We start from the raw sequence: 16,820 nt of genomic DNA on the forward strand, positions 1-16,820 counted from the left end.
AGCTTTGAAAAGCGGCCACCTCGAGAATGGGATTATCGATATCAGACTACAAAGGGATAATTTTTCCTTTTATGATTTTAAATAGTGGCGCGCATTTCTGTGAAGGCAACGTGTATAAAATCGAGCGGCAAACACGAGTTGAAACGAACGATCGTGTCGCCCTTTGATCATCGGAAATTTCAATCGTGACGAACGGACGTGGAACGAGCGGAATCGCCGATCGAAAATCGGTCGAAATACGATCGAAATCGATCTCCTCCCTTTGCACGTTGCGGTCGCAGCGTGTTTCTAACCGCGTCGAGCCTTCAAACCTCTTCGGCGCGAAATTTGTACCGCTGATCGATCCGATCGGGAATTTAATAAACGATTTCGCTTCCGTTTCGAGTGTCGACCGATTACGTTAATATCATAATTGATAATCGAGCGTGGCAAATATTTAAAGAAAAAGTTGTATCCACGTTTCTTGCAAATCTGTGACGTTTCGATTTCTGATGGGATCGGATCTTTTGAAATATAATACTTTCGTCGATTTTATTTAAAGAATGGGAAAAAATGGAATTTCTTTAAAACTGGAGGAAAGAGCAAGTTTGCCAATTTTCGATTATTTTGGTTATTTTGACCTGGCTAATAAGATCCTCTAAGATCGGTTCTTCGAATCTTCTTTTCCCTAATTCTTGTCCTAGTTTTCTTCCCTGTCTTTCTATTTTCTCATCCAAACTGCTACCGGTTTGTTCGTCTTAGAATTTGTCCTGTCGCATCGCCCAGCCAATTTTCATCCATTCGAGCTTGTACATGCCAATGAATGGAGTTTTCCTTTTATCGGCCTGGAAATATTTTTCAAGCGAAAGAATTTTCATATCAATTCTCGAATTTACACCAAGTCTCAAGGAAAGTGCTGGAAAGGAAAAGGTGTCTCGAGATAAGAAATACGCGTTTCCGTGCCTGATAACAAAGGACAATTTCTTCTCGCTTCCTTAAAATTATCTCACTGCTAACGCGTTCAAAATATCAAAGACTATCTTCTTTCGTCCTATAAAACGTTATGACAAATTTTTCGAGACAGGTCCTTTCTTCCGAACGTAAGGAAGACGCAAAAGTACGAATAATTCGAAGATAATTTTTGATTCTTAAAAAAAAAAAAAAACTAGAAGACACAAAAATTCGAATAATTTAAAGATAATTTCTTATCCTAACACACTTATAGAATGTCATATGCGGATAGAAGAAAAATCTAAGAGACGCAAAAGTACGAATTTAATTTTGAAGATAATTTCTGAACCCTTTAAAATAACCTAGAAGACACAAAAAGTTCGAACAATTTAAATATAATTTCTGCTACATCTGTCTACCTCGTAACACAATATCATACGCAGATTCTTTCAGAAAAAAAGAAAGAAAAAAAAAAGAAAACGCAAAGGTAAACTTTACTTAAAAATAATATCTATCCAGCACCGTGGAATCACATCAGAAGAAATGTTACTTCACGGGAGAACCGATATTCTCTGCTCGAAAATTATCATTCCTACTATATATTCCCCGCGTAACACATCCATAATTTCGTTCCACCTTGACCAATATCAATCGAAATATCAATCGAACGTTATCAAAACGTTATCACCACCACCGCGATGATGGGAAACTTTCTCCGGATAAATCCACCCTTACCTACACACGCACACATCCGTAACACACACGTACGCGGGGATAGGAGCGGAGTTTAACGCGACCCCCTCCGCCCGGAGAGATCTCTGGATCGCGATAAAATTCGTCGGTTGATCGTTGGCCGACGATCGTTGGCGGTGTTGGGAGGAGGGTTGCACAGGTTAGCAGTCGGAGACAACAGGGGCCAGGCTTCGCCAGGAGAGGAGCGTAGGTGAGCTGAAATAGATCGATGGACGTGGTGCGCACGCAAGTACCTCCGGTTGTAACCCCCTGCCTGCAGGCCGAGCGAGACAGAAGAGAGAGCCATACCCATGGGTAGGGTTATCGGTGGGCGAGGGGAGCGAGGGGAGGCGAGCGGAATTACGAGAGATACGGGAGGGGGTAGGGGGATTTGGCCTCGGTCGTGGAAACAACGTATCATCCACCACCGGCCGCGATAAAGCATCGCGAGGGAAGGGAAGGAAAGGAAAGGAAAGATCAGGAGAAAAATGGAATAAGAAGACGCGAAGGAGGATCGTTGCAAGATGATGATGACGACGACGATGATGTCTCGCGAGGAGAAGAAGAGAGAGAGAGAGAGAGAGTAAATATACGAGGCGCGGTAGAGAATCTGGGGGTTGAATACGCGTTGGGGGGAGGAGTGGTGGGAGTGGGGGAGGAGCGTGTAGGGGTATGGCAGGGCGCGAAAGGGAGACGGAGAACGGGGCGGCCGGGTTATTGGAGGAGGGTGGACAGGGAGGGGTGGGATGGAAGGAGGAAAGGAGACGGAGAAAGACGGGCACGCGACGGTATCTCACCTGTTTGCCAACCCGCCAGTCTGGTTTACGCGCCCGGTCATCCGCCGGCTCTACAAGTGGCTATCCCAGATTTCCACCTTACGCGCTTGTCTCTTTCTCTCTACGCGTATCTCTCTACCGTTCTTTCTCTTTCCTTCCTTCCTTCCTTCCTTCCTTCCTTCTTTTCTTCTTTCTTTACTTCCTTCGTTCGTTCGTTCGTTCGTTCGTTCGTTCCTTCGCCCATCGCGTGAATTTCTCGTCGCCGCGTGAAAACGCTCGTCGAGTTTCAACTTCAAAAGGAGGGTGGACGAACTCCTCGCGTTGAGGAGAAGGAGGAGGAGTAGGAGGAGGAGGAGAGTGAGTGGTGAGTACTTGGAGAGAAGAAAGAAGGTTCACCGCACCTCGAAACCTCGAGTTGCTCGCAAGTGAGGGGGAGTGTAGCGGGTATCGATTCGCGATCCCCCTTCGTTTCATCGCGTCTCGTTTCGGTTTCGATAAAAGTGGTGGTGGATCGGTGCTGGATCGATCGATCGACCGATGATTGACGGATGATTTCGAGGAGACCGATCTTCTCTGTTGTTCCAATCGCGTCGTTTATGGGGGAATATTCGAAAGTGAGGAAGTGTTTCTCTTGCTCTCTTACGTTCAACGTAATATAATTTTCTTATATCGTTCCGCGAAATATTGCTATCACGCGTTCCCTTCGTTCGAAGCCTGTCTGTGTTCCTCTACGCGCTTGTGTTCAATTTTATCCCTTTTTCTTTTTTCCCCTCCGTTTTGAAGTATTCCCCCTTTCTCTCCTCCTTTTTTTTTTCATTCGAGGAAAGAGAAGAACGAACGAAGGATTTTCGCGAATAAAAAATAAAATAAAAAAGGTGACGAGGCGAAAGGGTGTAATCGTGTGTGCGAAATTGTGCCCGACCGTTCGATGGGAAAGAGAAGAGAAAGTTTCAATCCTGATTTCGAAGGTCGAGGGGGATCGCATTTTTAGAACATGGATATTCGATTTTTAAATAAATACCGAATACCTGGTCGAATGGGTTTTCTTTTTTCCCCCTTTTTTCTATTTCTTGCCTCGCTTCGCATCGTGTCCTCGTTCCACATATACAGCGTTTCACATAAATTGCTACTCGCTTCATCGATGTAGATACGTTTGTTGACAAATATCGCGCGGAAATATATTGCGGATAAATATATATCGACGATCGAAGGAATATCTTGCGAATTATCTCTCTCTTTCTCTCTCGAGTTACAGGATATTATCGATTCCCACGTATGTGAATCCATTTCGATTCGTTATTTTATAACCCTTTTCATAGATCGATGAGATGAAATATCGTGGAATAATTTTTGTTCAAAGATTGATGGAGTTTTTTTCTCTTTTTAGAAATCCCGTAACAAGTGGTTCGTATATTTTGGAAAATCATTCAGGCTTGTTTTTTCTCTCTCTCTCTCTTTCTGGCGAAAGAAAAGTCTCTCTCGAAAAAGATTAATTTAAATCGCGAATATTTTCGACGTGGGACGAGGATGTCAAGGTTCGTTATATCCTCGAATTTAATTACACGATATATATATATATATATATATATATATATATATACGTGCCGATGAGTTTTTTCGATAGATTCAAAAGAATGTGGGTCATGCAGTCGGTTGATCAAAGACGCAAAATTATCGTAAAATGATACGTGAAATTGCAAGAATCTTAATGGAAGGAGACGTTAATATGGAATAAAAGAATCGAGGACGATGATAGTTTATTATCGAACGAAATGGATTAATTTAACTGTCGTAGTTCGATTCTTCGAACATCTCTCGCGATCGTAACTCTTGCTTAAAGATTCGCATGTTCCGTCTCTAATTCCCTTGTGAATTTATAATCGACACCAATTTCATTCCGTTCTACCCTTCTCATTATACCGAAAATTTCTTATTTATCTTATGTATCCATCATCACGCCTCGTGATATAGTAACGCCGATCATTTATTATTAAAAAAAAAAAAAAAAAAGAACCCACAAACGAATTATTATCCACAAACGAAAGGATTAAAAATTAAAATTAAAAAAGGAGATACGACGTTTCAAAATTTAAATGCGCAGATCCGCGGTGAAAAATTACTTTCAAAAATTTCTCACCAATAATTCGCCCAGCGAATTATATAATTGTTTCAAACACGCGCAAAGGCTAACCCACCGATACAACGGCTATATATTTATCATTCGTAATTTAATTCGCCCACCACCGCGTGAAATTTCAACGTGAAAACAGAAACTAAACTTCACTTTGTTACCGTGGTCCTATATCACGCAATCGCGTAACAGTATCCAGTGCTAGGATTGTGGAGGAGGGAGAGAGACTCTGTCGTCCGCCCTCGTGGTTTTCAACGCGAAAATGCTGATCTGACCAGCTTTTTGCTTATCTATTATTTCCACTTGTTATTAGGTGAGCCGGCTTGTAATTTCCTCCGGAGACGGTTAACAACCTTAATTCCGTCGAATATTTCGGTTTCGAACGAAAATTCGAACGAACGAACGAAAGGTATCAAGCGAAGTGTGCAAGCAGGTAACTTTCGCTCCCTTTTTCTTTCAAATTCGATATTTTATCACGCAAATCAGATTGTTACGTTTTAGTAGATAGATATAATTCTTCTCGATTCCTCGAAATCATCGAACTTTCTCGTGAACGATCGTCGCCTTTCGAAATTTAATTTAAAATTTCCCGCTTCGAATCTTTGCTACGATTCTTCGCACGTTTCGTGAGATACAGCTTTCAGTAGCTTCGACGACCGATCTTCTAAGCGAAAAGTAAGACGCGAATCGCTCGAAACTCTCTTCTTACAAACGAAAGAACGATGTTTCGGATGGCGAACGGGAAGTAATTCGAATTCGGTCGGAAGTTGTGATGGTAGAGAAAAAGGAAAGGATTATTCGTATGTCTAATAATTAATCCTTTGGTTTAAGCTCCAACAACAAGAATATCACACGTTTCACGATTTGGTTGAGCGTTCATCGTATCGTAAAGCAAGTAATCGCCACTGTCGCTATTTAAAATATCCGTCAAATTACTTTCGATCATGGCAGAACCTTAATAAAGAGTATCTTTCTAATATTTTTGATAACTCTTAGAAAACATTGTTCGAATGCGGAGTAATTCGAATTCGGTCAGAACTTATTTGCACATCTAATATAACCACTCGCTTACATAGAGAAAGTAAAGTCGCCATCACTATTTAAAATATTTAATCAAATTATTTTTTGATAGATCTTGGCAAAACTTTCATTGTGGTCGACAAATATTTTTTAATATTCCTTTCGACGACATTTTTAGGCTATTTTTCTAATATTTTAATATTTTTAATATTTTTTTGAAGAACATCGTCCGAAGTAATTCGAATTCGGTCAGAACTTAATATAACCAATCGCTTACAACGTTTTCATAGAGCAAGTAAATCATCACTATCGCTATTTAGAGTATCTATCAAATTATTCTCTTTCACATCAACTTTCACTGTCGTCGACGACGCTTAATAATATTCGAATATTCTAATATTTTTAATATCTTTCTAGAGAAAATACAATATGCAAATACGAAGTAATTCGAAATTCGGTCAAAAGTTACGATGATAAGGGGAAAGGAAGTTATTCGCACGCCTAATATATTATCTCTTATTTCTTAGCTTCCTCGAGACTTCGAGAGTTTCTCTTTCGAAAGAAGTAAGAGCGTAAAAAACAGGGAGATAAATATTTGCGCAACTTTTTCTCTTTCTATTTATAAACTATTGTCCCGTTGTTTGTTTCACTTGACTCGTGTCAACTATAACTAATTTTGTCAGATAGAGAATTCGAAAAAAGAAGACACTCGAAGATCGAAGCGAATGAAAAGGAATATCTCTCCGCGGTTTCGCGGCGTTTATCGATCTGGATCGATAAAAGAACCGAAATTTTCGATGTGTAAAACTGGAGCGGAAGGAAGACACAAGTTGAAAACTATTGATTAATTTCTGTTGAACGCATGGCCGAGGAGCGTGTGTTGTGGCGAATTTATCTTTCCAAACTTTCCACTTGGCGTCGATCGATACCGAAACGAAACCAAGAAAATAACTTCTAGAAATTAGAAGCTAACTCGGCGGGGAAATTGAAAAGGAGGACAAGCGAGATCAAAACATTTTGATCGAAAAGTTTGGGGCCGAAGAAGCGAAGAATATACGGAAGAAGGAAAGATTTTCGTGAAAAAAAATTTCTCAAATTTTTCAACGATAACGGATAATTAATGATATTCGTTGTTGGATAAATTGCACGATATTATTCCAGATCTTCGTGACAATCATCCTACTTTTATAAATTTCAATTTTTTAACCCGACAAACGCAAAAGCTTCATTTACTGGCTATATAGAAATAGAATATTCTATTTTCGTTGTCCTATTAAAAATTCTTTTTACTTGTAATTGCGGATTACAAGAAGAGTGGGGGGGGGCTTGCTTAATTATCATAAAAGGGGATCTTTAATTAGAAAATTAATTTGTACATTTACATTTACTCTAAAACCCCCAACGTCCTCGTACGTACTTAATTCTGGAACAAAATATTTCCCCCTTTTTTTTTAATATTTCTTCTCGCAACAAGGAAAATAAAAATGGATAAAAATAAAACTGTGCTCTATAAATGTTTGCACATCGCACAAGATACGATACGAGCTTTTTCTTTTTCTTTTTCTTTTCTTTTTTCCCTTTTTGAACGGTTCGGTTATTTCGTACATTTTCCAAATATATATACACGTATCGAAACCAGTAGGCAGTTAATGTCGAAATCACGGGGCCGTATACTTTCCAATAAACGCTCGCCGGTCATCGAAATCGATGCAAATGAACCGTTTATTCGTGAAAATACGGCGAACAATAGGAGGAACCTGGCTAAAATAACCTCCCTAATCACTGCCTGTTTCGCGTTTCCCCCTCTCACAAGTGAGTTATTTAAAATAAATCTCGTGTGTTTAAAATTAGGCTGAACGAATACCACGATAGATTTATTGTCCCGCAATTTGCGTAATAATTTCGAGAATTATCGATCGGTGTTGCGGAGCCTTGCTTCTTCAAGGTTTCTCGAAGAGAAAGACTGGGAAAGGAGAAACCGAATTTTTCTAAAATTTGTATAAAATTCGTATTTTCAAGATTTCTCTTCGACGAGCCGGCAACGCTTTGATTCGATTTGAAAAAAAAAAAAGGAAAGTTTCACGAAAGAAAGTTACGCGTTATTTAATTTCTTGGAGACACCCCTCTTGGGATCCAAAGCGCTTGTATCCCTCTCGCGAGGGAATCTAAAATGGGAGTCGAGTAGAGGATTTGTCGTAAGATTATCTCGATCGAACGAGTTTATTTTCCAGATTTTATCCCGTTAATTGCGAAAGGAACGAGGATCGAATACGAAATTGGAGAAATTGGTCTAACGTGGATGGACGAGCCTGTTCAAGTTGTCGTTGCGAGTCCATATTAATTCTGTCGGCGATTAAAATTCAAGAATAATTCGACAAATCGAAGCGCACACGTCGATGAATGAAAACCCACTCGTGCTCATTCGTCGAGTGAAATATCAATGGTTAAAACATTTATTTAAGGGGACAGCACGGGATATTTACCCGTTCCACGAGATTGTCACATTATCGATCCCGACATATTCGACGCAAAAATGTCACGATTCGCGATTCTTTGTTCCGTTCAATAAAACGTGAAAGGGAGAAGAAGAAGAAAGTTTCGCGATTAGATCGCGAAAAAAAATTAAAAAAAATTTAAAAAATTCGAAGGAAATCAGGGATGGAAAAGCGTGTGTGGTGTGGAATGCGAATCGATTTGGCTTGGCCGCTCCAACTCTTTCGATTCGCGGTAATCTCTTGTTGACCTCGAGGAAAGAATGGAGGCAAGCTATTACTTAATGTTTCGAGCCTTTCCAACCTTCTTTCTCCCTTATTCCTCTCCATGCTCCGTGCACAAATCTCGTTCCTCGAAGCGGATCTCGGAAAATATTTCCAATATTTCTTCCCCCGATCCGAAATATCATTTTCTAATTTGTCTCGTTCTAATTCGATGCTCACGAATTTCACTCGATCTCACGGCTGAATCTTAAATCGTTCTTTTTTTTCTCCTCCCTTTCAATTTAAATCACAAACTCGGTTGGGAGAAACGTTTGGAAGAAAGGATCCGATCGATGGAAATTTTTACTCGTCGATCCGTTTTGCAACAAGTTGGAAAGCTGTTTAAAAAATTATTTTCCTTATCTATGCCTTATCTCAGCCCGATCATTTTAAATTTCTCGGGAAACGTTTCCGATCGATCGGCCGGAAATTACACTTGGTAATTTCTTTTTACGCGTCGAAGAAGTAAGCTTTCGGTTAATAAAACTTTGTCGAAACTCGAGGCCGGCACATCTTACACACACACGTTCGAAAACTAGTTCGAAAATTATTTCCACCTACCGATCCACCTTTCGAAATATATGAAAACCTCGTTAACCAGCAATTTATCGTGTCGAGAAGCTAGCCCCAAAGCGAAACTTCTCCAATCTTCGTTTCACTTCGAAATTATTCTCCTTCGAAATTTAAATTTCCACGGATGACGAACAGTGTCTCGCAAGCGGTTTTCCAAACAACTCGTTCGTCCAGCGCATTCGAACAGGGGGAAGCCTCTCCATTTCGCGCTGAAAAAAGACAAAGGTTCGAGAGCTTGCATACACTTTGTGAATTGAATATTACTCGTTATTCGGCCAATTTAATATTTATCCAGCGACGAGTGGTTGCACGATTGAAAATCTTGGCATAAAATATCCCTAGATTTAGGGAAGGAGCTGTTCATCCGATTTATTTGCCCACGGAACTTTCCATTACGGTGTCTGGCGCGTCCGGTGAAAATTAGTTTTAACATGTCGTCCGATAGACGTTCCTTTTCCCATTTCCGTAACCTTTGCAAAAATTTCATACCGTTTCGAATCGGAAAAACGTGCCTCTCCCTTCATCTTCTCGCTGTCGTTTCGTCCTTCTTCGTCTTCCTCGTGTCGCACAGGCGTTGGAAGAGAAGATGCGTCCTCGATCAAAATCGAATCGAAAGAGGGATTTCGTTGTTTCTTGTTACGTTTTCTGTTATGGAATACAAAGTTCGTCGAAATTTTATATATAATTTTATCATTGAACGTTGCTAGCAGTGTTACTATGTAGCTGACGTGATCTTCAATTGTTGTTCTGTAGACACGTGCATTCACGTGTAAATATATCCATTCAGCTAAATATTTCTTATTTATTGTTCACCACTGCACAACCGAACCAACATTTTCGTTAGAAGAAAAATGGATTGCCACGTTCGATGAATTTGTTACTTGCTCGAGAAAAATTGAAATTTCTGTGCGTGTGTCAAAAAGAAAAAGAAAGGGAGACACGGTTTACATTCGAAGAGGATTTGAGAAGCGTCGAATGGCGACATCTCCTCGTTTGAAGGAAGGGTGGGGGAAAGGTTTGGAATTTAAGGAAGGAGAGGCGGCCAAAGCGAAGGCAAAGAGAATTTCTTTCGTATGTCCGATTCTAAGACTGGGTCGACGTGACCTAAATTGAAAACAAGAGGCGAGAGAGGAGGAGAAAGCCACTAACTCGACCAACTCGAACGAAAACTTTCCCCCTAACTTTTTAATATCGCGTGATGCACACTGTTCCGTTTTGGATAACACGGAATGTTTTTTTTTTTTTCTTATTCTCAACCAAAACAACGTCACAACGCAAAACGAAATCTTCAGGAGAAGATACTACACTTTTTACGCGAATTCAGCTTAAATTCTGATTTCACGCGAAATATCGTAAAATATCGTAATAACGAATTATCGAACTATTTCTTTTTATCATTCTTGCAATATCCTTTCGAGAGAGAGAGGGGGGGGGGATGAAATCAATCCAAGTTTCTTAAAATGTTTACTCAAAATAGTATGTAAAAATATTCAATATTTCTTTATCAGAAAATAAATTACGTACAATAAATAAAAACGTAACTAAATATAATAAAAATTATATATAAAGTCGTATTCAAAGAAATAAAAGAAACGATATGAAAATACTTTATTTATGTATTATTTTCAAATTTTCTATTACATCATCCTGCGATGCAACAGGATCAATTTCTAATGGGACACGTTGGTTAACACCACCTTAGAGATCAGAATCTCTCTGAGTGAACAGTTAAAGAGCGTTCGAGGAACGATTCTGTCGCGTTTCTTTTCTTTTTTTCCTCGTTCGAGTCGTGACAATGACGAGACACCTCTTCGCTCGAGTTTAATTCGTTAATTAATGAAAGAACGAGAGTTTATTTAGCACACGTTGTTCCGCACACTTGGCGAATCCTGAATTAATTAATTAATCCTTTTAAGATCGATTTCGATCTAAAAAGATGGCGAGATAACGAGAAATCGAATGTTATCGAGAGGGGAAAAAAAAAAAAAAAAAAAGAATTAACAAATTCATTGTCTACTTTCTCTTTCTACGAACATCTGTATTTTTCACTCGCAATAATATTCACCGAAAGTTTAATGGAGAGAACAAACGATTGTTTTATCGAGCCATTTCTATCGAGAGGGAGAGAGAACCGCTCTCCCCCGCCATTAATATTCGTTAATATTCGCTCGAGCGAATATTTAATCGAGACTGTGTTTACCGAAGAAAGGGAAAACGGTTGCGCGTTGAAAACGTCAAATTTAATAGATTTGTCGGAATTCGATGTTTACAACGGGATCGAGGTATGATGGTTAAGGGGATGAACGCCTCCCCTGTTTAATCCACTCGCGTTTCAATACGTTTTAATAATTCCATCCCTTATTAAATTCGCTGAAACTCGACGAAGAGAGAGAGAGAGAGAGAGAGAGAGAGATAAATTTCCTTGATATCAAACCATTTCAAACATAATTTAATTTTTAATTTTAGAAATACAAGGGGATAAATCAGTGTAATCGGTCGAAAAAATTTTTTGACGGAACAAAATTTTCGCCAACGAATTTCACTTTTATTTCTCTTAACGTTTTTGTTCACATTTTTCATTTTTATTTATAACTTTCGGTAATATTCACCGTTCGTGTGATATTAGATTTCCAGAGGTAAGAGAATTTCAGAAATTCTAACATTCGAGGAATCCGATCGAGCACCACGTCGCGATATCAAAAAACTTTGCCACTTCTCGTAAACGTTGAATTCCCCAGTAACGAGAACTGACTTCCCACCTTTCGACGTCCCCCAATTTCCTCGATAATTCCTCTTTTAAACCGCGCTAACGCTCATTTGATAAACGAGGACCATCTTGTTGAAGCTTCGAAGACGTTGCACCACGATCCGCTCGAAAGTGAGAATCGAGCAGCGAAGATATCTCTTTACGCGTGAAATTTACAAGACGACTTCGCTTCTCCGAATTCTCACGTATTTTGTTATTTTGAAAATAGAAATATCAATTATCACTCGTGAAGTGGTTGAAATGAAATTTACAAAACGACTTTGCACGAAAAAAAACGTATCTTCTCTGAATTCTTATCTATTTTTCCTATTCTGAAAAATATCAATTATCAATGGTTCGTGAAACTTACTAAGACGACCTTGCTCGAAAAGAAGAACGTATCTTCACAATTTCTTCTCTTGCTTATTTTTGCTACTTTAAAAATAGAAATATCAATTATCAGTGGTCGTGAAATTTACAAGAACTTGCTCGAACTACTTGCTCGAAAAGAGCGTATCTTCACAATTGCTTCTCTAAATTCTTACTATTACTATTTTTCCTATTCTGAAAAATAAAAATACCAATCATCAGTGATTCGTGAAACTTATAAAACGACTTTGCTCTGAAACAACCGTACCTTCCCAATTTCTTCTCCGAATTCTCGCCTACTTTTTAAAAAATACCAATCATCGCTCAATTTCGACTAAATACAAATTTCCAACCGACCTTATTCTTATAAGTGCTTCGAAACGCGTGGTTGCCTATGCCGTGACGTGTCAAAAACCTTCTAAAAAATATGTCCACGCTCCAAGTTTCATCCATCCTCGCCTCCTGAACACGTAACAGAAACGCGTGCTGAAATCCCTCTCAAATTGCGCTCGTATTTTCCTCCTCCTCCTCCTCCTCCTCCTCTCCCTCCTCGACAAAAATAGTTCATTAAGGGAGAACGTCGAGGTGGCATCTTGCAGGTGAACAGTCGTACACATATAATATATATATATATATCGATCGCGAGTCGAAGCGAACGTTTTAAGGGTGTGCACCCCCCTCACCCCCTGTTCCAGACCCCGTGGAACATAAGCTTAATCCGATTTATCCGCCCTCTCAGCGCGATCAGAATGTTAAAACGAATATCCGCGTTCCTTCTCCACCTTCTCCTCCTCTTTTCGGGATTTCCTCGCATTCGCGAGGAGAAACACCGAGTGGCGAAGTTGGAGCTTCCACACCTGCTCCTCCCCCGTTCAAAATTGTTTAAGGAAGACTTTTTGAAGAGTCGAGAAGAAAATAAAAGGGAGGGAGAGGCGCAATTTTTCTAGGCAATTCCAAATAATTCATGGATGACAGATCGAATCCAAGAATGGTTAGATTTCGAATCGATTCGAAACCATAGGGATAGATCGAAAGTTTTCTTGGGAGGAAGTGAAAAATTCGAGAGATTTTTTCAAACCCTTTCTTCTGTTTAATTGAAGAAAACCATCTCGTTTCGTTTCGTTTCCGAACTGCACTCTCTCGAAGGAACTGTTTCAACAGGCAAAAAAGAAGGGAGTGGAAGAAGGACAGGAAACGAAACCGATGTTCAAACTCGGAGGAGCGTCTCGTGCATTCTCCCCTGTCGTTCCCCGCTTAATTACACCGACGAGGCTTTTTACTGGCGTTTAAAGCGCGAGTTAATTAAGCTTGCAACGATCTTTTGTCGGATTGAGAAAAAAGAAAGGAACAGGAGAGAATTGCCCGTTTTCTTCGACGAACGATTAGTAAAAATTGCGGCTCACTCGTCAGAGATAATGCTTGTTTTTTCTCGACGGAGGGGAAAGTTTTTTTTGGAGAAGGAGGGCAGGCGATTCGTAGAGTTTTTATGGCAGAGAAATCGATGGAAGAGCTCAGGTTATCCACACGCGTGTTGATCGCATGCATGCAAACCGAAACCAAACTTCTTCGTTCATCCGTTTTTGTCCCTTTTGAGATATTAATAGAATTAAATTACGCGAGTCACGTGGTAAAATGGTAAAAGTACGATTTTAGCGAATTTTCGAAAACGGAAATTCCTTTTTCTCGAGGTATGAATCGCGAATGTAATATTTTCCGTGAAAGTTTTCACTTTTACGATCGATCGATCGAATTTTCATTTTCTTAGATAAAATGTTGAAAATCATCGATACGTAATAAATATTTTATTACATTAAAAAATTGATTCACAATTGTAAAAGATCCATCTCAACTTGGCAAGCAAACAACGCGTCTTTGACTCGGATATTCAAATTCGCGTAATGCAAACGTAGAGATTTTCGTGTTTTTCTTTCAAGCATTCGCGTTTTACAGTCATAACGTATCGATTGCAAACAAACATCACGTTTCGCGAGTGAAAATTGATCAAAGATTAAAAAATTTGAAAAAAGAAGGCGATCTCGTTTCGTCACAAGCGCGATCAATGATAAGCGTATTCCACTTTCCAATTCGACGAAGATTGGCTCGACGAGTTGAACGACGAGAGGGAATAGGAAAAGTTGTTAACGCCAAACATTGAGTTTAATTAACCTCTTCTCACCGATCTTATTATTACGCCATTTCTCGAGTAAACGCTACGAATATACGTCCACTCCGCGAGCGAAATAAGAAAAAACGCACGGTTGAAACAGGAGAAACATTTTCCCGGTGGACGTTGGAAGAATGCCTCCAATTTATTCTTTGAAACGAATTTCTCTCGCAGCCAATTGCATATAATATGATATATGCATGTATACGTACACTCGAATACTGGTTCCAGGAAAATTTCACCCGTGTTCCTCTGCAATATTTGCACAGAAAAATTCCGCGCTAAAGTTAAGTTGAAAAGTTGAATAATTACATTTAAAATTTAAATTATTATTACGCAATCATAGCGTGGAACGAGTTCGATATTTTGAAACGCCTGTTTAAATTCGAATTTAAATCGAATCGTGTGCTCGAATTTTCGAATCGAAGGCAAAAGTCCGCTCGATTCGTTAACCCTTCGCCTCTTTGACGACACGAAATCTCGTAATAATTATAATCCATCGAATAGCGTCTATTTGATATTTTTACAAAAGAGCAGGTTCGATCAACGTCGCTTTACTCGGCACAAATTCTCTCGGACAAATTTCGAAATTTTGCCTGAATTATCTCTGATTTAAACGACGAAGCGAGTAACAATAATTATTCGATTGGCGGAATTTTATCCACGGAATCGAGGAGGAGAACGAATAACGAACGAATTACGGCGGTTGTGTTAATTAGATGGACGATCGATTGCACGGATCGCGTAAAATCCACGAATGGTGAAAGAGGAATATGATAATAATTATTCGTCCTTTTAATTCGATCGTGAATCGTGCAAGAATTCACTCGACCTCGCCCCCCCCCCCCCCTCTCTCCCCACATTTTTATCCTCTTAATCGACAATGCAAATCGATTTTGCACAAATGCAAATTTCTTCCTCTACTTGCCTATAATTTTTCTTTCACCGCTAATTTAATTTCTAATTTCCTTCGTCTCTCTCTTTCTTCTTTTCCATTTCTCTCTCTCTCTCTCTCTCTCTTTCTCTCCATCTATCTCGACCTACTTACCACGACAAATTCCCCTCCTTGATATATTGGAGATTTGCGGGGAAGAGGGAAAAAAAATTAGAAGAGTTTACGATTTCTCGAGATCGAGGAGATCGACGAGCTTCTCTTCTCGGGAAAACGATATTACCAGTCAGCTTTTGTGACTGCTCGCGGTTTCCAACAATAAGCACAACTTTAATAACTTGAGGAACTCGCGGTGGTGCACTTTGTGCTTCCACCTCTAAGGGCTCGTTACACCGTGTCCGACATCCCGGTATTTTCGACACGCTCTCAACGCCTATTAAATCGCGTTGTGCAACCGCGTTCTCACCATTTCTCCAACTGCTCCACACTCTTTTCCACCTGGAAAACTTCTACGCGTTGTAAGAAATGAAATCTCGATCATTTCGATACAATCGTGTCGTAGATTACAATTTTAATCCTTGATTAAGTCTAGAATAGACCTTTCCCTTTTCTAATAATAATTATATGAGAAATGGCGTAGCCGTAGAAAATGGTGCTTCATTCCACTCTTTTGTCAATTACAATTTTAATTCTTCATTAAGTCTCGTCTAAAATAGGCGTTTCTCTTTTCTTTTCTACGTAATTCTACGTAATGAGAAGCGCATACATAGAAAATAAAGTCTCGATCGTTTCGATTGACAATCGTATCATGTGGTCCATCGAGGCGTAGAAAACTTCATCCTTGTAGATTACAATTTTAATCCCTGATTAAGGCTAGAAATAGACCTTTCTCTTTTCTATTAGTAATTCTGAACGAGAAATTCAACGTGAAAAATAAAGTCTCGATAATAAACCAATACGTTGTGATGCATCGAGGCGTAGAAAATGGTCAGGCTTCGTTCCTCTCTTTTGTGAATTACAATTTTAATCCCTGATTAAGCCTCGTCTAAAATATATAAATAGTTCTTTTTTCTACGAGAAGTACAATATAAAAAATAAAGTCTCGTTGTGATCCATCGAAAAAAACGATGCTTCATTCCTCTCTTTTGTGAATTACAATTTCAATCCCTGATTAAGTCTCGTCTAGAATAGACCTTTCTCTTTTCTACGTAATTCTATATAATGTGCAATGTAGAAAATAAAGTCTCGATCATAGTCTCGGTATAATCGATGCGTTGTGTTGCCACTTTTCGAACTGCTCCACTCTTTTCTACGAGAAATGCAATCTAAAAAATAATAAACTCTCGATCATCTCGGTATAATTGATGCTTAGAAAAGTGTGTGCTTCATCCCTTCCTCCCTGTGGATTACAATTTTAATCCTTGACTCTGTGTACTCTGTTTCGTCTAGAAGACGACTCTAGAAGTTTTCTTTGACCTAGCTGTAAGAAGAAGAAGAAGAAGAAGAAGAAGAAGGGAAGAGCGTTACCCTCGTTCTCGAAAAGGATAGAAAGAGGAGAGGAAAAGAGAGGGGGGGTTGCGATCCGTGAAATTGCCTTTCTGTCGATCATTCGATTCTCGAAGCTCGGTCGAAAATAGAAAATGGGAAGCTCGGTGATTAAAGAACGATTCTTCTTACTTTCTTATTTGTTTAATAAATTTTCACGAACGAGGAGGATGATCCATTCACCAT

General features: G+C 39.4%; 1 protein-coding gene across 3 annotated transcripts in view; it reads left to right on the forward strand.

The window, feature by feature from the left end:
* The first annotated feature begins 2,482 nt into the window (after positions 1 to 2,482).
* The window catches only part of unc-13-4A (BAI1 associated protein 3), a 91,884-nt gene continuing 77,546 nt past the window's right edge, over positions 2,483 to 16,820 (forward strand). Inside the window, exon 1 of one of the 3 annotated variants that reach the window (XM_086910214.1) lies at positions 2,483 to 2,802. The gene's annotated coding sequence lies outside the window, so the exon portion shown is untranslated. The remainder of the gene's footprint in view (positions 2,803 to 16,820) is intronic. The other 2 variants (XM_086910212.1, XM_086910213.1) reach the window with 2 other exon arrangements.

The sequence above is a fragment of the Apis florea genome, unplaced genomic scaffold, assembly GCF_048593485.1.
Source record: "Apis florea isolate Af1SG1 unplaced genomic scaffold, ASM4859348v1 contig_3170_pilon, whole genome shotgun sequence".
Classification (NCBI taxonomy): domain Eukaryota; kingdom Metazoa; phylum Arthropoda; class Insecta; order Hymenoptera; family Apidae; genus Apis; species Apis florea.